Raw genomic sequence first — 22,349 nt, 5'->3', positions numbered from 1 at the left:
TTGCTGGGGGAGGAAGCAAAAAACGCTTGGGGGTACGTGTGTTTAAATGTGTTTGACGGGTCTGTGTTGTTATAATGGGTTTCTTGGATACAAATTATATCCCCTTTAGTTTTTTTGAATTCTTGGAGGGCTAGTTTGTGTTTACGGACCGAGTTAAGGCCTTTGACATTCAGGGAGATAATTTTGATCGACGCCATTAGTGGGGGGGGGGGGGTCTCGGGGATAAGCCCCTGTCCCTGAGTTATTCCCATGTCAGGGTTGGTTTGAGCGTCGGGGTGTATATGCGGGGGTAGTTCCTGGTTTTCCCGCGGGGGGTGCTGGGGGAGGGCCGACGGGGGGAGGGTGGGGTGGGTGGGGGGGGGGAGGACACAAGAGGATAAGAAAGAGAGTGGGCTGTCCTGGAGCCCGAAAAAGGTTCCTCTTGACATTCTGGTGTCAAGGGGATGGGGTGCAAAAAGACCCCTGGGAGAACTTTCGGGGCGTCACTCACGGACCGCAGCCAGTAAGAAGGGTCCAGCGCCCCCACCATATTACTAGTGGGGAGGGGTCCTAAGTAAGGAGGGACAACTCGGGCCTATGAAGGCCTTACTCTCCTTCGATTTGTTCCATAACTAATCTTTTACATCCTTAATAAACATTGTTTTCCTCCCTTGTGTTAAGTTCCTATTTGGGTGCTCTTTGTGAATTCCGGGGGGAGAGGGGGAGAGAGAGGGGGGGAAAGAGGGGGGGAAAGAGGGGGGGAAAGAGGGGGGGAAAGAGGGGGGGAAAGAGGGAGAGGGGGGAGGGAGAGGGGGGAGGGAGAGGGGGGAGGGAGAGGGGGGAGGGGAAGGGGGGAGGGGGGGGAGAGGGGGGGGGGCATCTGGTGTTTATATCTTGCGCTGGTAGGTCAGCGTTACTCTTTAGTGGGGGTACGTTCTTAGGTTGATTCCCACATTAACATTATACTTGTACATTGACATGCAGTAAGCAAAAGTGGTTATACTTGAAATATTTCGGGTTTGAGGGGGGGGGAGAGGGGGGGGTGGTGAGGAGTGGAAGGGGGGGGGGGGACTGGGGGGGGGGCGGGGGGAGATAGTTTCGTGGGATGTAATCTAGGGGACCTCGGGGCCAGAGGGGTGTTTTGTACACTGAGGGTTCTTGCATTGGATGTTTGCTGTTGTCTTTAGGGCCTCTGGGTTTGCGTGGGATGACTGTGGGGGCCTCTTGTGGTTTTCTTGGGCCTCTCAGTTGGCTGGATCATCAGGGTTCAGCGGAGACGCTGGCTCGCCAATCTCTCCGATGTTCGGGGGGCTTCTTGGGGGTTCATCTCCGACGTCTCCTCAGTGCTGGGGCGGCTGCTCTTCTGCGGTGGGAGAGGGACTCCTAGCGCTTTCAGGAAGTTCTTAGCACCTTCAGGGGTTGTTACTGTGTGGTGGCGGCCATTACGGAGCACCACTAGTTTGAAGGGGAACCCCCATCGATACTTAACCCCCTGGTCCCTGAGATAGGTGGTAAGTGGGCGCAGCGCATTTCTTTTGTTTATTGTTGTTTGGGAAAGGTCGTTGTAGAGTTGGATTTGTACCCCATCCAGGGTCACAGTCCTCAGTTCCCTGGCCGCCATCATGATGCGGTCTTTAGCAGAGTATGCGTGCATTCGCAGCACCACATCTCTGTGTCGGTTTGGGTCCGATGATTTCGGGGCCAGGGCTCTGTGGGCACGGTCCGTGTGCAGGTCGTGATCTGATAGATCAGGGACGAGCTGCAGGAAGAGTCTGCGAAGATATGATTGGAGTTCTTCGTGGGTGATAGTTTCGGGGATATTTTTGAGGCGGATGTTCTGCCTCCGCTCCCTGTTCTCCATATCCTCTAGTTTTTCCTGTATGTGTCGGATCGCCTCTCCGCATCGCAGTACTTCTTCGTGGGTCTCAGCCTGCTCGTTTGAGATTCCCTCCATCTTCACCTCCAGGTCTTCCGTCCGCTCCGTCAGTGCTTCCACTTCTGCTCGGATGGTTTGGAGGGCCTTTTCCGTGTCCTCCTGAACTCCCCTCCTCATTTTAATGATTAAGGCATCAAAGAAATCTTTATTTAAGACGGGGGGGTCCGAGTCAGTCGGGCTCTGTCGGCCGCTGAGCACCTCGTGCTCCGGTTCTTCTCCGGCGCCATCTTGCTCCTCGGGGCTGATCTCAGCTAGGCGTTGCGCCGGAGGGAAGAATTTGGTGACGGGGCATTGGCTCTTCCTCTGCGGCTTCCCTGCCATCTCTCCGGTGTTTGTTCTCGGTGTGGGGTCGATTTTCGGGGAGTTTGAGGTGGAGAATAAGCTTGCTCTAATGTTTGTATTGGTGAGGGCGCCGGGAGCTCTTCCACTAGCAGACCATCGGCTGTGACGTCACCGGAAGTCTCCCATAAGAGCACGTTTTAAAGCATTATCAAAGTCTGTGGTTTGTATGCTACTCACAAGATGTTGCACTGGTAAGATCAGATTTGATTCAGGCGTCTAGGGTTAAGGGATGTCTCTATGAGAGAGTGCATCTGCCTTGCTGTTAGCAGATCCTGGTTGAAAGGTCAGCTTGTACTGGAATCTGGTGAAGAACAAAGCCTAGTGTGCCTGTCTAGAAATGGCACACTTGGCAGAATGAAGAAATTGAAGATTGCGATGGTCGTTCCAAACTTCAATAACCTGACGAGCTCCTTCCAGTAAATAACTCCATTCCTCGAATGCAGCTTTAATGGCCAGTAGCTCTTTGTCTAATATAGTATCGTTTCTTTCCGCATCCATCTATTTACGTGAGTAATAGGCCACTGGATGAACTACATTAGTTTGAGCTTTCCATTTAAATAGAATGGCTCCTAACGCGAAGTCAGATGCATCCGCTTCCACAATGAATGTTGGTCACACTGGGGATGAGATAGTACAGGTGCTGCTAAATGCCCGTTTCAGGTATTTAAAAGCCTGTTGCACTGCATTTGATAAGGAAACCTTGAGCCCCTTTTTTAGAAGCTGAGTTAAGGGGCAAATGACTAGGGAGGTCGTGGATGAATCGTCGATAGAAATTGGCGAACCCCAATAATCTCTATACAGGAATACCCCGCATTAACATACGCAATGGGACCGGAGCATGTATGTAAAGCGAAAATGTACTTAAAGTGAAGCACTACCTTTTTTCCACTTATCGATGCATGTACTGTACGGCAATCATCCTATACGTGTAACTGATGTAAATAATGCATTTGTAACAGGCTCTATAGTCTCCCGCTTGCGCACAGCTTCGGTACAGGTAGGGAGCCGGTATTGCTGTTCAGGACGTGCTGACTGCCGCATGCGTGAGCTGCTGTTTGCCTATTGGGCGATATGTCCTTAATCGCGAGTGTACTTAAAGTGAGTGTCCTTAAACCGGGGTATGCATGTATATCCTTTTTGGATGTTGGTGTAGGCCAATCTAAAATGGCTTGAATCTTATGAATGTCCATGGAAAAAGTGGAAGGCGAGAGGACTGTATCTCAAATATTTTATTTCCATCTGATGAAATTTACATTTTCCAGCTTAGCATAAAAATGATGGGTTCTTAACCTGCGGAGCACTTCTTTAACATGGGGGATATGCTCATTTTCAAATTCAGACTAGATTAACATGTCACCAAGGTAGATCTTGACATAGACATCTAACAGATCTCAAAAAATGTAATTGAGAAAATGTTGAAAAGTTGCTAGAACATTACATTGTCAGAAAAGGCATTATCAAATATTCAAAATGTCCGTACTTTGTGCGGATTGCCATCTTTTATTCATTCCCTGATGTGGACAAGGATATAGGCACATTTTATGATCTAATGGCAACAAGAGATCTGCACTGCTCTAATTAGAAAGTAGGGTGGGTGCGTTTGGGGAAGGGGTAAACTGAAAGACGATAATATTTCAGGTGGAAGGTGAGTCATAAGCACAATAGGAAGTATAACGCACAGCCAAGAGTGGGTCAAAAAGTGTATCCAAAACTAAGCTTTATTCATCCATTAAAAAGGATGGTCTGACAATCCTCCTACATGTTTTGTGCAATAGCACTTTATCAAGGACGAAACACTCTCTTGGCTGTGCGCTATACTTCCTATTGTGCGTATCTTCAGTTCATCACTAGCAGCACGCTTACATAAGGCACAGGATGGTGGCATTTCTAACATGTGAGTACACTTATAATTGTTCAACTCGAGTGGTTCAATAGTGGTCCTGGGACTATCCCAATGAGGTATTGAGGAGTGGACTTATACCCCCTTTCTCTTTCCCTTCAGGGTTATATTTTGTCTCTTTTAAGGACTCCATACCATCTGGGAGTTGTTTTCAGAAGAATACTCGCCATCTAATTATTATTAGCCCCATGCCCTGTGCCTTTGATCATTCTCTAATCTTTAGAATACTTTACAGTGATTGGGCGCTAGAGCGCGTATACCACTAAACTTTCTATATGGAAGGTGAGACATAACAAAGTCCCTAAATTGGAAGCACTCGACACAACTACAGTACCTAGCAATGAATGAGTGTATATTAGTATAGAAATCCATACTGATTAAGGGTATACAATTTTATAAAGGTACTGAGGGCAGGAGCAGGGTAAAGAATGCCTTAGTGGAAGCAAGAGCCCCAAAACATAACAGGAAGATGATGATTTTGAAATATGAAAAACAGTTTCATTAATACTGAACACGATAAAATACGAGGGTATTTGAGACAAACACAGTAAACCTGCTAGTGAGCAGCAATCTAAAAGGGAATCTGTATTTTCGTTGCGTAGCAGGTGGTAATGGCAGTTAATGGTGAAAGTCACCTAAATATAGAATTGTGAATGTCTCAAATTGGACATGGACTGTATAGGTTTTAATATGAAGGAAATGCTTGTGCCATCCAACCTGATACAGAACGATGTGGGCTGGTGGTGTGGGAAAACACTTAAGCCAATAATCGCAGGCTTAGTGCATAATATTGATGTGCACAAGAGCCTGCTGCCTAGTTATCTGCAGCGTTTAACAAATGTGTTGCTCTATGTTCAATTAGTGATTGGTCATCGGTCCCTGTATGGAAAATACTCACCTCCGTTGTACAAGTATTGATCCCTGCAGTAAGGGGTACCGAGGGAAGGGACGGGAGATGGGGAGACCCTAGTTAGATCACTCGAGAGAGTGAAAAATGGAACAATGGTAGTAATACAGAAACCTGTTGCCCTGTATACTGCTGTGTTTATTGAGCTATTGTAACATAGGAGATCAGCAGGTAGGGTAGTGGCTGCTGATAGATGCTCTGTGTCACAGAAGTGACTAGGTCCTGCTCCCTATAGATACTAACCACCCTCTGTTGCCCAGGCTAGGTAGATCCCTATAATAAGGGGTACCAGGGATGGGTAGGGACTGGGAGACCCTGAGTGCTAAGTTGCCAAAATGAATAGTGTCACACGAGTAACTAGGTATAATCACCACCCTCCATTGCCCGATCGGAGCAATCCCTATATTAAGGGAAACCAGGGGAGTGTTAGGATGGATATCAAGGAGCCACTAAGTACTAGGTAGCCATATAAAATAATGAACCAGATGAAGAGAATTTTGGAGAAATTCCCCCCCCCCCCCTTCCACCGTTGCACTAGGTCCTAGTACAAACACCAGCAGAATCTCGTGTAGCAGTCAGTTGCGAGGTGCTGCAGGCGGAGGCAAAACTGCTACATGCTACTCAGAGCCGTCAACGCCTCACCCATGACTTTTTTAACTCTCAGACAAGAGGGCAGAGTTTCAGAGTTAACTCAATCCTTGCCGATGGAGGAAACTAAAGGCAGGTAAAGGGAAAGCAGCACAGTAATGTAAGGCTGCGGCCAGGCATGGAGCCACCTACATTCACGCTGTAAGAGAACTATACCCCAGGCACCTTTGCATGGAGATGTGCCGAGATAATCAATAGCACAGAATTTGAGTCCCTGAGTGCTTCATTGTGTGCCTCATCCATGTGCCTGGCAAGGGGGGTCTCCATGTGATTCCTGATTAACACCATGTGTTCCAGGACCCGTGGTCTAAGCTGGCGATGATTCTTGCCCACTTATTTTTTGCCACAGCCACAGAATATTATATAAACGACCTCGGTGGTCAGGCAGTTATATGTTTATATCATTGTCTTCAGCCGTCCCTTTTTGCCCGTGCCTATACTGTTTTTTATTTTGCGTTAGGCATCACTAATCCATCTATTTCCCCCCAGCAGGACACTTACCCTTATCATACATGACCCTCGCAACGGGTTAACCATATCTCAGACTATCAGGTGAGCCCACACCATTGCATTACATTACTGTGCTGCTTTTCCTTTACCTGCCTTCCGGTTTCCTCCACCAGCAAGGATTGAGTTAACTCTGAGCCTCGGCCACCTGGTCTGAGAGTCGAAAAAGGCACCGGTGAGGAGGGGCGTACAGTTCCCTTGAAAAAGCGCATAACCACCAAACAGCAGTCAGGACGCACACCCACACTTGTTGACAGGTGTTCACAGATGTGAGGAGCATGCACAGTAGCAGTTTGGCCTTCCTCTGCAGCACCTCGAAACTGCCGGCTTCACGGGACTCTGCCGGTGCTTGTATCAGGACCTTATAGTTTTTTTGTGTGGTTGTGGAAGGGGGGAATTTCTTCAACATTCCCTGCCTTTCATCTGGCACATTGTTTCACCTATGTAAATGGATACCTAATACTTAGTTCCTTGTTATCTTTACCTACCCTCCCCTGGTCCCCCTTAATTTAGGTGTAACTCCCTTTCCCTATACCTATGGGAACTACGCTGGTGACTATGCGTGCTGCTGTATCTGTTGCTCACAGGAGGCCTAAGTCTCTGCCGTCTGGTCACTGATGCAACAGCACTACTGTGTACTAAGGGGAAGAGTCCCTATGTATGTATGTATGTATGTCTTTATTTGTATAGCGCCATAAAATGTACATAGCGCTTCACAGTAGTAATACATGTCATATAAATAGCAAATATAAATAACACATCATGGGAATAAGTGCTTCAGACATACTGTAAAAGAAACATTAAGGAAGGAGTCCCTGCTCCGAGGAGCTTACAATCTAATTGGTAGGTAGGGAGAACGTACAGAGACAGTAGGAGGGAATACTAGTAAGTGCGTCTGCAGGAGGCCTATCTGGGGCCTTCACGACAACACACTGCTGGGGTGACTCAGGGCCTAGCTGGGGCCTAAGGGCAAACCTAAGCCTAGTCCAGAGGCATTGCCCCTGTGTAAGAAATACAACTCTGTATTCACGTTCTTTTTGGGGAAGTGTGACTGAGAAACGCAAACACAAGTGAATATATAAAAACTGTATTAATATGAACAAATCAAACTGCGGTTACAATACAGAATGTATAGTAGTAAGATAACAAATTGCATTACAATGTAACAATTTACTTTAGTTATAAAAGGATGTTACATAATACACATTGCATACAGACCCTCTTGCAGAAAGAGAACCTAACTTGTGTCGTTCTGTTCTGACTGATTCAATCTGTCAGTGGTGATATTGGATACCGAGGCTTGAGCCTCATTACTTCAAGTTCTCTTGTTGAATATATTGTCGCACATTTTAGAAAGCTTTTTGATCCTTGTTACTTACCACAGTTGAGTTGGTTTCACAGGGTCAGTGCTGTGATGGGTCATAGGTAGCAGTCAAATGGGTTTGCAGAGATCGCAGCAAGCTTCTTGATCAGCGGATTGGCATTTCGGTCCAGTTCTTTGTAAAATTGCGTGTTGAGCTTTTTTAGATGTTCATCCAGCATCTCGATGCCCAGTTTCCTGTGAAGGTATTGTATTGTATGTCTTTATTTATATAGCGATATTAATGTACATAGCGCTTCACAGTAGTAATACACGTGGTAATCAAATAAATAACAGATAATATAAATAACAGATCATGGGAATAAGTGCTTTAGACATAAAAGTAACATTAAGGAAGAGGAGTCCCTGCCCCGAGGAGCTTACAGTCTCTAATTCTAAGGTCTGCTGTTCTTGTAATAAATGGTGCGTCGGACGCAATCCGCAGTGCCTTGTTCTGTACTTTTTTAAGAGATGATCTGTGCCGCTGGTGGCAACCGCTCCACACCGGAGAGGCGTACATCATGGTGGGTCTGATGATCGCCTTGATCACGTTGGATTTGCTCTGGGTGGGCATGGTCCTTGTCTTCAGCAGGGGGTACAGTGCTGCCAGCTTGGTTGTTGCTTTTTGTTGAGTCTTTTCAATGTGGTTTTTCCAGCTTAGCTTGCTATCTAACTTGTGTCACTGCTCTCTGGGCTTTAAATACCAGTTTGGGGGTCTTGCTCTCTAAACCATTCATTAAGATCTTAATCAGTTTTTTTGAAACAGTTTCTCCCATACAGTAACTGAGGAGAGGTCTCATTGAATTGCTAATCAAATCTTTGGAACATTATCTGTTTCTTGTATACAGTTAGCAAAGGGAGAGGTCTCATTGAGGTGTTAATCAAATCTTTGTCTGAGTTTCACCTTGTATCCTAGCATCTGTTCAGACAAAGGCATGTAAGATACAAAGATATAAATATATATTCAATCAGATACTGGAAATACATAGAAAATATATATGTCAGACTGGTTGCAATATAAAATCACTGTTTATGATGAAATTACAAACTTCAATTCTTACAATTCCCCACCTAGAGGGCAAATATAAAGGAGAGAGCCCTCACAATTACTTTCTGCAAGTAGCTCACATAACTATAGCTTGAAGTTAATACAGACACACAAACTATTGGATGTTATACACTTGATTATTTATTGCTAGGATACTATGTAACCTTCAGTTATGTATGTAGTTATGGTAAACTGGGAGAAGAATGATGTGATATCGTTCAATTTAAATTTGGGGTCCTGTGAGGAATAATTTGGTGAAATCATAAAAGCACTCAGTTACGTTACTTTTACATTTTAGAAACCTTCAGCCACTTTGCCGAACTTTTACATCACCCACACAAGTAACTCACGTCCGGCCTTCATTACCTCTGAACTTCATCTCACTGCAGTTTGATGCATCTGTGTCATTCCCCGGGCAGGAAGATGCATTCGCTTCCCAGTGGGGTGCTCTGCTCGGTATCCCCACAAGGTTTTTCTTTTAAACTCCACATCCCTATTTAGTGCACTGTTTTTATTATTTACAGTCGCACTGTTTTCTGGCACAAGTTTATTTTAGTTTGAGCCTTAACATTGTCTGGTTGGTCTCTCGGTCAATCAGATGTCGTATTACCCGATTGGCTGGCTTTGCCAGCCAATCAGTCATAAGTGTCAAAATAGATCTGTGTCATTCCCACTTTAACCTCCCCCTGACCCATGTCTGGATCGGGTATCAGGGAGCACGTGGCCTCCATCACACATACCACATGGCATTTTCTTTGTTAGCACAGTGTGAGTGATTTAGGAGGCGGCCACTAACCAGAGTACAGCTCATGCTTTGCTGTGGTGATTTAAACACGTGTAGCACATTTCCAGCCAAGTTTTCAAAGCTCACACTTCAAGCTGGCTCCTTTACTCAAGATCTGGGGTGTGTAAGGCAAATAAGAAATAGCAGTGGCTTCAGGAAATTAGAAGATACACTACACAGAAAGCGTGCGGTGTGATCTTAGCTCAATCATTAATGTTCTACATTCTCACCCCTGTCTCAGTATTTCCATATCACTTTCAAATCTGAGCATTTGAAATGAGATAAAATAAAACACACAAACATGTACATATGAGCAGGAGACACTCTGATTACATGAACAAACGGATTTGAGATACACACATTTAAATGTGAGGACAAACAAAGACATAACGTTTAAATAGTAATAACTGCATTGTCCAGCTCTAACAGCTCTAACAGCTCGTATACAGCGGCTCCAGAAATATTTACATACTGTATATCTCACTACTGCTGTAGCAACACGATTTGTTGGTTGTCAGAGTGAGGGGATTATTATTGGTATTTTGCGACACCCCACCTGGAGAAAGCAAAAACATAAGCAACATAAACAAAATGTATTTGGTCAAAATCATGACAAAAAAAATAGTTTGCCATTAAAAGTCACTTAAAAAAAACCTTTAAATCACAGTGGTCCTGTAATCCCACTGAGCTAGTGACCACTTGGCAAAATACATACAGATTGAATGCTGCCTTTACATACAAGACTAATTTCTGGATTACTTTACAGGTCTCTAATGGCAGCAAGCAATCCATTTCAAATGAAATAAACACTTGTTGCCCTTTTCAAAATATCTACAGGCAACAGTTATACAGCAATGTCCAATAATTCAGGACTCACCCTGCATTCATTTTGCAAGTTAACAGTGCAGGTGTTTTGGAAAAATAAAAAACAATAATTTGGCTCATCTGACTGTATTTAATACATTTAGAGGCTTTTCCTTTTAAAAATAAAAGAAAGGTCCTCTCTATTTGAGTTAGGAACTGCTTCGTTCAAATGTCTCTAAATGATGTGTTTGGTATGTAAGGAAACACTTTTCGAAAGCTTTGTGCTTATTTCACTTGCAGCTTCAGGTAATTTTTCCTGAAAAACAAAACACGGGAAAAATTAAACCTTAACATTCAGTCTTACACATAATTTAAAATAAGTTGATTAGGAGAGCTGCATTTTCTCCAATTCCTGCTGTAGATTCACTAATTCCTCTCACTTTTATTTTAGACAATTCTGATTTCAGAATGTCCAATTGTTCCCTTAACCCGTCCTGTTCACTTTTGATTTAGTTATAATCTTCTTCTAACTTGTCTCTTTGACCCTTAAGTTCATGATAGGGAATCCAAGGTGTAGAGTGGTGTCTCAGTGTAACTCAATCTTCCCTCTGTGCCCCATATTCTTGAACATTGTTCCTAAGCATGTTTTAAAAGACAATTCCTTGCAATGTCTCCCACCTGGCCACACGAGAAACATTTAAACTGTTAATCTTTCCTTATTGCATTGTATTGTATGTCTTTATTTATATAGCGCCAAAATTGTACTCAGCGCTTCACAAAGAATACAGTACAGGGAATTAAAATACATTAAGTGCAGCAAAATCAGACAATAGGAAAGGAAATCCCTGCCCCAAAGAGCTTATATATTGTTAGATGGCTGGTGGTGGCCATAATGTCTTGGAGACGGAGGTTTCTGCACTGCAAACACTTTCCCTTTGCTAATTCTGCCTTGTTCCTTTAACATGGATTCTGCCCTTTTTAGACATGACAAAACCCTTGCAAAATTGTCATTAGCTGACACAGTTAAACCAATCGAGGAGCAAACATCAGGGAGCATTTTCTTCAATAATGCCCTCTTGTACACTTCATCATTCTGATTTCCCTGAGTTCCAGTTGGCAGTATTAATTTATATAGCGCAAACAGTGTGTCAGTATACTCTTGTACAGATTCACCCCTCTTCTGGGCACAATTACCGAAAGATGAATGGGGACCTGCTTCCTCTTCCCAGAGCTTTCAACAGTTCTTCCAGCAACAGCTGCTTTGTTCTTGGGGCTGTAAACACTGCATGGGGTAGACTTGCCCTTAAAGCAGTGTCCATACAATCACATTTGTCCGTGTTATCAGTTAAACTTCTATGGACTCTGTCAAACTGATCTATTCTCCTCATAACATCCACTGAATCATCCCCAAACTCTCTGCGCCCAAGTTCCTTGCTTAAAGCAGCAATCTCAGTGCTAGATAGAGGCCGGGACACAGTGGTTTCTGAAATTGTGAGTCCTTGTGCATCCTTCTGGTACTTAGTTGAAGTTGGGGCCATTCTCAGAGGCATATCAGTCATACTCTGTCCTGCAATCATACTTTCTTTCAGCTTTCTCCAAAACATCCCAATTCATTTCATACCCATCTCTTTCCTCAGTTTCAGGCACATTAAACACAGCCACACCAGCATTCCTCTTTCCTAGCTGTTGTTTTAACAGATCTATTTCATTTACACAGAGTGAATGATCAGCCTCTGTATTGCTGGAAGATGCCACAAGAGCTCTAATTTCCCCCCGTGCATCCTTCAGCCTTTCCACAAGCCGCTCATTCTCCCTGCACATTTACCTACTCTCTAACTGTGTCTGCTGGTTCCCTACTCTCCATAGCCGCAGCAGTTTTAGCAGAAATGTGAAGAGATTCAATTGCATTTTTTAAATCTTGCACTTTTTCTTCTAAATTTTGTTTTTTCATACTTATGATTTTATCCAAAAAAAGTATAATTCCAGTGCCCAGCAACAGAGAGAAAAAAACGTTGTATAGTGCTCAAAATAAAACAGCAAAACTGGATGTAAATAAAGTCTTGGTGAATGGAATTAACCCAATGAAGACATATGTCAGATAGTTCCAAAAGATGCGTACTGGCACACTATAATCCCACAAGGCAAAGCAGTAAGGATATAATTATAGCAAAGCACCTTCCGGTGACCAGTAGAAGCATCTAATAATGTAGAAAATCCAAATAAGGGTAACTTGGAAAAGACTCACATGGGAATGATTATCCACGATGAGGAGTGAGTCCAAATGGTCCAGGATCCCACGGGTTAACTGTGCCTCCGCCTGTAGATAGATGTATGGAGTAGGAGAGAAAGAAAAACGGAGCACCAAATCCAAAAATGGAAATGCCAAAAGAAAAGTTCAAGGATGCGTTCTCATAAAATAAAAGCTTATTTATTGGATCAGAGACCAAAAACAACCACACCAACGCATTTCAGACTATCTCTAGTCCTTTATCAAGGTGATAAAGGACTAGAGATAGTCTGAAATGCGTTGGTGTGGTTGTTTTTGGTCTCTGATCCAATAAATAAGCTTTTATTTTATGGGAACGCATCCTTGAACTTTTCTTTTGGCATTTCCATTTTTGGATTTGGTGCTCCGTTTTTCTTTCTCTCCTACCCAGCAACAGAGAGCCAGGTCATAAAGATAAAAGTTCTTTATTTACCTTCCCTTTTTCTGAGCATTTATCTGTGAATATGCACCAGATCTCATGATGCCATTAGAATCCTTGCTACAAGCAAGTTTATTACATCAGCAGTTCAGATACTGACACTTTGTAACCATAAATTAGTAGCACCGATCAACAGAACATTGTTCTTTTTTCATCAGCTGTTGTTACAATACAGAATGTACAGTATAGCAATCACTAGCAGGTTTACGGTGTTTGTTCGAAATACCCCTCGTATTTTATCGTGTTCAGTATTAATGAAATTGTTTTTTATATTTCAGAATCATCACCTTTGTTACGTTTTGGTGGTTTTGCTTCCATTTTTTTATCCAGCTCCTGCCCTAAGTACCATTATATACACTTAGTTAGTATGGATTTCTATACTAATACACACTCATTCATTGCTAGATAGGTGTGTCGAGTGCATCCAATTTGGGGACATTGTTGTGTCTCACCTTCCACCTGGAAGTCTAAGATATTATCGTCTTTCACTCTGAGATCTAATTTAGTGAAGAGTTTGGCAGTCTGAACTCTGCTCAGTAACTCTGAAATCAGTGGCAAAGGATAGTTATTTTTGATAGTTATATCACTGAGTGTTCTGTAGTCAATACTGGGTCGTAATGTACCTTTCTTGGGAACAAAAAATAATGGTGCTCCAGCTGGGGATTTGCAATGGAGGATAAATCCCGTTTGCAGATTCTCAGGAATATACTGGTGCAGAACTTGTAGTTCAGGATCTGACAGTAAGTAGACCATTCCAAAGGGGACTTCAGTTCCAGATAGAAGTTCGATAGTACAGTCACACGGACATTGCGGAGGCCACTTAACGGCTTCGCATGGATCAAATACATTGTATGCGAAATAAATCTTGGGTAATTCAGTATGAAAAGTTGGTATTTGCTGAACTGTTGGACCAGTGTCATGATCCTGAGAACTGTAAACTTCCGTCTTCTCCATGTGCTGAGCAATTTCAATGCAAAGGGGTTTCGCTTGATGAGTAATCTTTCCTGAGGTTAAAGATGAACCATTCATGGCTCTTACCATTTCTCCTATTTCTTTTTTAATGGTCGATATACCATAAAACTGCAAATCTGCGATCCATGACGTTTCTGAATGATATAGGATCCAAAAGTGCCTGGCCTGTCAGCAGCGAATCCCCCCCACCCCCCCCCAAGATAGGGTGAAAGGTAACATGAAATGTCCTGGTTGAGACTTTGAGGATCTTTTAACCTCTTTCTTGGCTCAACGAAACCCCTCTTTTTAACACTGAGCTGGCTCGTTTTCCTGGTGATGGGCGTGTTGAGCAAGTATTGACTGAATATGCTTTTAGGCCACAATAGAAGCATAATTTGTATTGCTCCAGTCTCCTCCTCTCTGCAGATGTTACAGGGCCCGAGACAGGAGAGTACCTCCTGTATTCAAAAATATCGTTATCGCATTAATTAAAATGCACAGTTACTAGATGTTCGAATACATCATTATGTTGAATTTGCATTACAATTTATACTTTTGTCTGGAAATATTTTTGAGTCTTTTGAAAGAACTACGGTAATTCCTAAGCATTCACTTAAAATAATAAGAAATAGAGTAATAGACACATATAGGGAAAAATGAAAACAGCAGCACAATGTCAAGGGAGCCAGGTTTAGAAAAATAAAAACGTTTTATTTAAGCAATAACATAACCCACAGGAGGTGTAGGAAGCCCTCCTACGCGTTTCACACCACAGTGCTTTATCAAGGTTTATTTACTCCTTGATAAAGCACTGTGAAGGTGTGAAACGCTTAGGAGGGTTCTTACACTTCCTGTGGGTTATGTTCTTGCTTAAATAAACCTTGTTATTTTTCTATACCTGGCTCCCTTGGCAGTGCGCTGCTGTTTTCATTTTTCCCTACCTGGATTCTTCTACTTGCAGCTGGTCACGCCATATAAGATGCCAATAAGCTCTAGGAGAGGGTAAGGACCTGAAGCATATTTCTAAGGTACACACTCCATTTGAGAAGAAGTGTGAGTACCATCGTCTCATTTAATTGCATATATATTTTTTTACCTCCAATGAGGTTGCATCAGGGTGGGTTGCCATTTCTGTTTGTGTCCTTCAGGAAGGTTTGATATTTTTCTACAGGAGACATCTCCCCTTTTCCGTCATTATTACATTACCCACTCCATGCATGAGCTGTTCTTGTTCTGTCTATTTTATATATTGTACATTTTCTGAATGATCATATTCCGGAAATATTAGAGCACCCAATATCTACCCTCTTAATAGACACGTATAGATTGGAGATGGGCAAATCCGGCCAAATCCGTTTTCCGGATGTTCTCGCATTTTTAATTCAAAATCCATTTCACGGTGTACAATCCGCAAATGGATTTGTACGGTTTTAATCCGCGCAGATTCATCAAAAACCGCCATTGGATATAACCCATCAACGGATTTGTAGAATCCGCCAACGTACTGCTGTATCCGCAGATTGGATTCTACAAATCCATCAATGGGTTGCAGAATCCGCGGAGTGTATAGGTAATAATAATTTAAAAATCCATAAAAACGAATCTCCCTTTCTGAGAATGATCCACTGAAATTCGCGGACCAAAGGAACCGTCCGAACCGCTGAGGATTCAAATACGCCCCAAAATATCACCCATCTCTAGTATAGAGGCATCAGATTCCACTCAAGGGACTAGAAGTTGCTATACTTTTAACTGTGCATTACATTCTCCTCACTATATAGAGTGGGGCAGAGATATCTAATTTAACTGCCCCATAGTCACCAAGAGCTGTCACTAATGCCAAGATGCAGGGAGGTCTATTCAGTGACTTATGGGGCTTTTTCAAAATCCGCCAAAGGGGCTGATCAGTTGGTGCTTGGTCAAAGTTCCCCATTGTTTTAACAAACGGAAAATTAGGTCCATGAGTTAAGTCCTACCTAAGGCTGCGTCCATAGAGAGGGAAGCCGCACTGAGCCGTATGGACGCTCCGCGCTGAGCCCCGTCATCCTCAATGAAGAAGTCTTCAGAGGGGGCTTCCGCGAGCGTCCGCAGGCATGCTGAGGTGCAGGGATTTTCAGCCGACAGCCGAAACTGTTTCTCAGCGTGCTGTCGGCTGAAAACACCCAATCAGCGCGAAGCAGCGTCATGACGTCGACGTCAGTGCTTCGCGGGCTATTGGCCCAGCGACGTCACTGCCTCCTTCCCCCGCCTCACAATCGCACACACTAGCTCGCCTGCCAGTCCTTGGAATCGCTCCTGACCGAGCAGGCGAGCCTTAGCGTCAGCACGGAGGAGCGCGGCTGGACCCCTCTATGGACTCAGTCTAAAGGTGGCATAACTCATCTTGACCCTGAAATATGGGTTTTTGATGCAGAGGATAGAGAGTAAGAAAAAGAGAGTGAATGAGTATTTAGGGATGTATATACAGTAAGTCAATCAGGACTCAACTAAAATAGAAATTTCTCTCTCCTCCTCCTGCAGTGTTTGGGTGGGAATAATGCTAAGACATACTTAACATCACGTTATTGGAAGCCAACGTAATATTATGAGCCCTGACGTACTGGAGTTCTGTAGTGGATCTCATCCTCAGAACCAAATTTACTTAGTGGTGCTATTCCATAAAAAGCCTTTAGGTGATTAAATACACCTTATGGCACATTCACTTACATTAGCCATAAGGAGTCTTATGAAATAACACCACGTAGTAAATTTGGGCCTGAAGCTCCCACCATGTTCCCTAACTTCATAAACAGTGTTGCCATTAGGCCACTCCTTGTGCTGACGTGTTTGTGTTACGTTAACGTGTCAATGTTTTTGAGGTACTATACAAGTAGACAGATTGCTAAGCCTCAGGCTGGGGTTGTTCCCCAGCAGTGGAAGAAGGAAGAAGGGAAGGGCAGAAATAAGCAGAGAGGGGGGATTTCCCTTCCTGATATTGCAAAACTAGAAACAGCACACCTCAATCAAATGATTGAAACAATATTGTTCCTCTGAGGCATCCAAATAATCAACACATCCACCCCGATTACACTGCACTCGCAAGATTTGCAAATGTCACCATTTTTGGTTCGGCTAAAAAGTTTGCAACAAGTTCGCTTAATGCTAAAAGTCAATGGGCATGTGGGATTCATTTCAATTACTTTTGCATTTCAAATTCAATCTCAAGTGGCTATTTTGCCACTTTAAAAAAAGTTATATTTTAGCAACTTGGACCGTTTCTCTAGAAAATACAGTCGATATTCTGCAGTAAAAAAAAAAAAAAATCTTATAAATTATGGTGGGTAAAAAGTGACAAACTCACACCCGTACAGTGTACAGCAAATAAACATACCACATGTGAGCACATTCACACGTCTCAGACAGGTCTGCAACCCGGCCTTTCCCCATTATCTCGTAGCATACAATGCTCCCACTAAAGCCAATGATTCTGGGAAATTAAATGCAAATGAGTACACCGTTATTAGGTGATACCTTTTTTACTTGGACTAGCAATTTATGTCATAGGACAACCTGTCGAGAGTTATCCTCTCTTCCTCAGGTCGGCAATACTGATATACACAGGAATCTATGGCTAAAACAGTGTTTGGGTGAGCATGGGGAAAAAACAAACAGATGTACTGTAGATAAGGTAGGGTGAGAGTGTTTGAAGACATGGAAAGGTGTAAAACGTTGACAAGGAACAGCATGGAGGGGGAAGGGGATGCAGTTGGGGGAGGGGGATGTGTGGATAAGAAGAGGCAAGCAGGATAATTACAAACAATTCTGATAGTGTGTGAGAAAACCCATATCCGCATTAAGTCCTTTTTGTTTTAGTGTTAATGAGTTCAAATGTTTTCGGTTCTTGGGTGCATTTTAAAAATTCCATTGAGGATTTTGATTTTTAAATTATTAATGGAATGATCTGGTTGTGAGAAGTGATGTCCCACAGGTGAGCAGTATCTGCCTTCTTCGTCGTGTAGTATAGAGTGTCTGTGCATATTCATTCTGCCTTGATGTTTTTGGCTGGTTTCCCCAATGTAGCATCCTTGGCAAGGCAGAATAAATATGCACAGACACTCTATATACTCCACCATGAAGAAGGAATATATATATATATATATATATATATATATACAGGATAAAATCGGGCCACTCACAATGGTCACTAGGACAAGGGCATAGAATCTGTAACAAGGGTCACATCTGAATGATCCACCGGTAGACAACTGGAAACCTTGTGGTTGGTGACGTGCATCCACTTACGGGTGCGCACCAGCGATGTGCGTCCAAATAACGGTCCACGCGGCAAAATTGGAGCACCTCTCCTGGTTCCACTGCTGCTGGTAATCGGCTTCTTTCAGCAACTCCTTGTATTACAGTCCTGAAGTCTTGGCTGAGACTTCCAAAACGCATAGGGTTAACTTGCCTACCTAATATTCGTATTGCCATCAAGATTGCACTGTTACTGATAGTGCCTTTATCTGAACGGAGTTCAGTGAAGGTGGACTCAGCTGTATAACTATACGGCACTTCATAAAGTTCTCCTGCATCCCAGTGACATCATCAACAGCTGACGGATGGAAAGGGGAAAGCAAACAGCGTTAGATTCAATCCTGTGGACACAAACAGCTGATCTACACCGCTCCAGCATAGAGGCAGAGACGCCGGCGTGGTCTCCACTGCAGCTGGGATTGATATCCGTAGTGCATTATTATTCTGCTACATTGTAAGTAGCGGTCTACCATTGCGTGTTACAATATAACCAACAGTACTTCACAATATACTGTAGGCTTATCTTTGTAATTTCAGAATCAGGGAGAAGGAGTGGCTCAGTGAGAAAAGACACTGACTGACACTGAGATTGCTGCAGGGGAGCCTGGTTCAATTCCCGGTGTTGGCTCCTTGTGACCTTGGGCAAGTCACTTTATCTCCCTGTGCCTCAGGCACCAAACACATAGATTGTAAGCTCCACGGGGCAGGGACCTGTGCCTGCAAAATGTCTCTGTAAAGCTCTGCGTACAATTAGCAGTGCTATACAAAAACACGCTAAAAAATAAATAAAAAATCTACATCAGGACTGCATATTTCCACTGCTATCCAATACTATTGTTTTTTTACCACAGGGACTACCTGTATTACTCAGTCTACATTGCGCCCCTGTCTACTTCTCTATATGCATTTGTGGGTTCATGTGTAAACCTAATACTGTACGTTGTGGCAGCATATTTGGACACCTATATTCATATGCAATTGCAATCAGTAATCTGTGCATGCAATACTTGAGATATATATATATATATATATATATATATATATATATATTAGTCCTCAACAAATGCAGTTGCCCGGGGCAACAGCATTTTACCCCCTGGCGGGGAGCTGCAGCAGCATTTTCCTCCTTCTCCAACTTCAGTTGCCTTCATTCTCCTCCAACTGCACTTAAAATGGTCGTGTGGGAAGTGACCCAAAATGGCCACCAGAGCCATGCGGTGGCCATTTTGAACCAAGTCAGCGTGAGGAGGATCGCCCTTTTCGATCTGGAGACTGAGCCATATCAAACCCGGTGAAGGTGACTACAGCTCGGGCGAACAGACCACCAGAGATACCCGCAGCGAGCCCCGAGATCATAGTCGGGAGGTGTAGCTGGAGGCACCGAGGCGACCGTCCAACCTCAGTGCAGGGGAGGAGGTGTAACCACTCTGCCTGTGCTGCGGCTGATGGAGCTGCTGGGGTTGCCGGAGCTCGCGGACCTGCCTCTTCCCTGGAGTCCCACTTGTTGAAGGTGATCCGGGTCACGAGAGTCCAGAGGAAGTGCGCTGTCTGGCGGGACCTGATGAGGGGGAGGCTAGTGAAGAGCGCTGCCGGAGTGCACAGAGGAAAGAAAGTGCAGCCGCGCTGTCATAAAGGAGCCGTCTAACCCGGAGCACCCCTCCCCCTCTCTCGGGGCACTGTTAGGCAGCAGAAACATATCTCTCACTCCCCCGAAGCCCCCCAGTCAGTCAGTCACCGGCCGCAGTTCTGCTGCTCTCTCTGAATGGAGAGAAATGAGAGGCCGGGAAGGGAAGAGTGTGACAGCCAAACCCTGACAGCTGGATATCTTATTTACACTGTATATCTTAACTGCCCTAAACCTACACCGAAATAACCTATACTGCTTTCTTCCAGATCTGACTCTCAGTCTTCAAACGGGAGACACTGGAATCCCCGCTATCCCAGAAGACAGGTAGGGAACACCTCCCCTCCAATGTATAACATTGTGGGAATGAGGGTACCTGGACATTGAGGGACTGCGGATCAGGTAGGATCCCAGGCGGGATTGCTGCTTTAGATATTGTGAAGCGGGGACGTCCAGACACTGGTTAAGGGTTCAGGAAACTAGTCATTCCCATCTGGCTTTTTTTTCTAGATTAGTGAGGTCATCCGACACACACACACACACACACACACACACACACACACACACACACACACACACACACACACACACACACACACACACACACACACACACACACGTAACAAGGACTAATTATAGTGAAGTATAAACGTAATACAATAAATAAACTGTTACGTCAAAAAATGAATGTTGTTATTAGTTCTTACTAGGAATTTATTCAATTTCTTTTTTAAAAAGCAGGGGGAGGGGCTAGGGGGCGAGTAGATTTATTTCTCAATCCAAGATAGCCATCATATGGGAATAAAAATATAAAAGTAACTTATAATGTAACAGTTTTATTAAAATATAAAAAACCTATAGGTAATGTACTCACACTTTGGGGCCTATGCAGAGAGCAGCGCTATTTCGAAATTCGCCATTTTTTGGAGAAAATCGCGCAGAAAACAGCAGAAAATGGCGAGTTCCGAAAAACGCGCCAATTTTTCTTTTCTATTTCTAAAACTCGCCTCGCGGCTGGCGAGAACCTCAATCTCGCCAGTTTTAAAAATATCCTAATGCAGAGAGGCGCGAACGGCATCTAGCGGCTGTTCGCGCCAATAAAATGGCGCGATTGTCTCCTTTTTGCCTCGCCAGAAAAAATTGGCAAGAAGCTGCCGCTCGCGGCCATTGCAAAGGGAAAAAAAAGGCGCAAATTTTTTTTTACACATTTCTGAAGCGCGCATCTCGCCAATTTAAACTCGCCAGACGCATTCATGTTAAACATAGCAGAATTCGCACATTTCTGCATATGGAGAATAAAACTCTCCAAAAAAGCTACTTTTTAATAAATTCGCCAATTTTAAAATTCGCTGCTCTCTGCATAGGCCCCTTTATGAGCAATAAAACAGACAGTTGGAGAGATTAATAATCAAACTCAGTCTCTCACACTCAGTTTGTGCCCCGGCTCACTGCTTATCCGATTGCTGGGAGACTGTTAGTGCATTGTCCTGCTCCGCGTACCGGCGTCTGGCCTCCCCGACCGCCGTGTACTTCTGCGTCACGTGTCTATTCCCAGCCTTGCCGCATTTGGTGAAACGTTGGGTGACTTTCTGTTCGGCGACAACACAGATTGAGGCAAGAGGTTGTGAGAGACTTGATCAGAGAACCCCTGGAAGCAGACTAGCTCCGGAGTAAGCGAGATCTCGCGAGGCTGGGAATAGACACGTGACGCGGAAGTACACGGCAGTCAGGGAGGCCAGACGCTGGTATAGGGAGGTGGGTTGCAGAGCACAATGCTGAATCAACAATTCTTAATACTTTACATCGTTTTAACTTAGTGTGCGATAGCATTGAGGGGCAGCTTCTATAACTGATATGGATACAATCTACGAAGGGCCTGGGAAGTTACAAGAGGTCGTGTCATTACGGGAAGATGTAAGGGAAACACTTGTCCCATCCCTAGCAGAGGTAAATAATTGGACCCAAGGGGCTACAGGCTAAGGGAGCCTAGGTCCACATGTGGGCAACCTGCATGAACAATGAGGTATGTATCTTTCAGGAAACTGGTCAGTTTTTCCATCATACATATAAACCAAACCTTATTTCTAATATGCAGAATTGGCGGGTAGCCCATTTTGTTTCCATAGGCTCGCTATGGCGCACCCTGCTGCTGTGATAATATGTGTTATTTAGATTATTCTCAGCCCTCGTATGGCCTTGAAGTGGCTTGGTCAGCAGGAATAACCACGGATCCAGGGGAATATCAGAACCCAGGATCCCCTGGATCCAGACTCCCACCTGTCTCCAGAGGTTCTGCACCGAGGGCAGGACCATGGTGTGTGTATGTGTTCGATTTGGTATGGTGGATGTGTGTGTATATTAGCTGTGTGTATATATCTTTCTCTCGTCTCTCTCTCCCTCCCTCTCGGACTCTCCCTCCGCCTCTCGCTCCTCGCTGCCTCTCGCTCTCTCTGGCCCCCCCCCGCTCTCTCTCTGCCCCCCTCTCTCTCTCTGCCCCTCTATCTCTCTCTGCCCCTCTCTCTCTCTCTCTCTCTGCCTCTCTCTCTCTCTCTCTCTGCCCCTCT

General features: G+C 44.2%; 1 protein-coding gene across 1 annotated transcript in view; it reads left to right on the top strand.

Moving 5' to 3' along the window:
• The window catches only part of LOC142502041 (ovostatin-like), a 178,990-nt gene that overhangs the window by 72,425 nt on the left and 84,216 nt on the right, over nucleotides 1-22,349 (top strand).

This window comes from Ascaphus truei, chromosome 8 (assembly GCF_040206685.1).
Source record: "Ascaphus truei isolate aAscTru1 chromosome 8, aAscTru1.hap1, whole genome shotgun sequence".
NCBI classification, from domain to species: domain Eukaryota; kingdom Metazoa; phylum Chordata; class Amphibia; order Anura; family Ascaphidae; genus Ascaphus; species Ascaphus truei.
The sequence above is the reverse complement of the archived record's forward strand: the minus strand, read 5'-3'. Positions and strand labels throughout refer to the sequence as shown.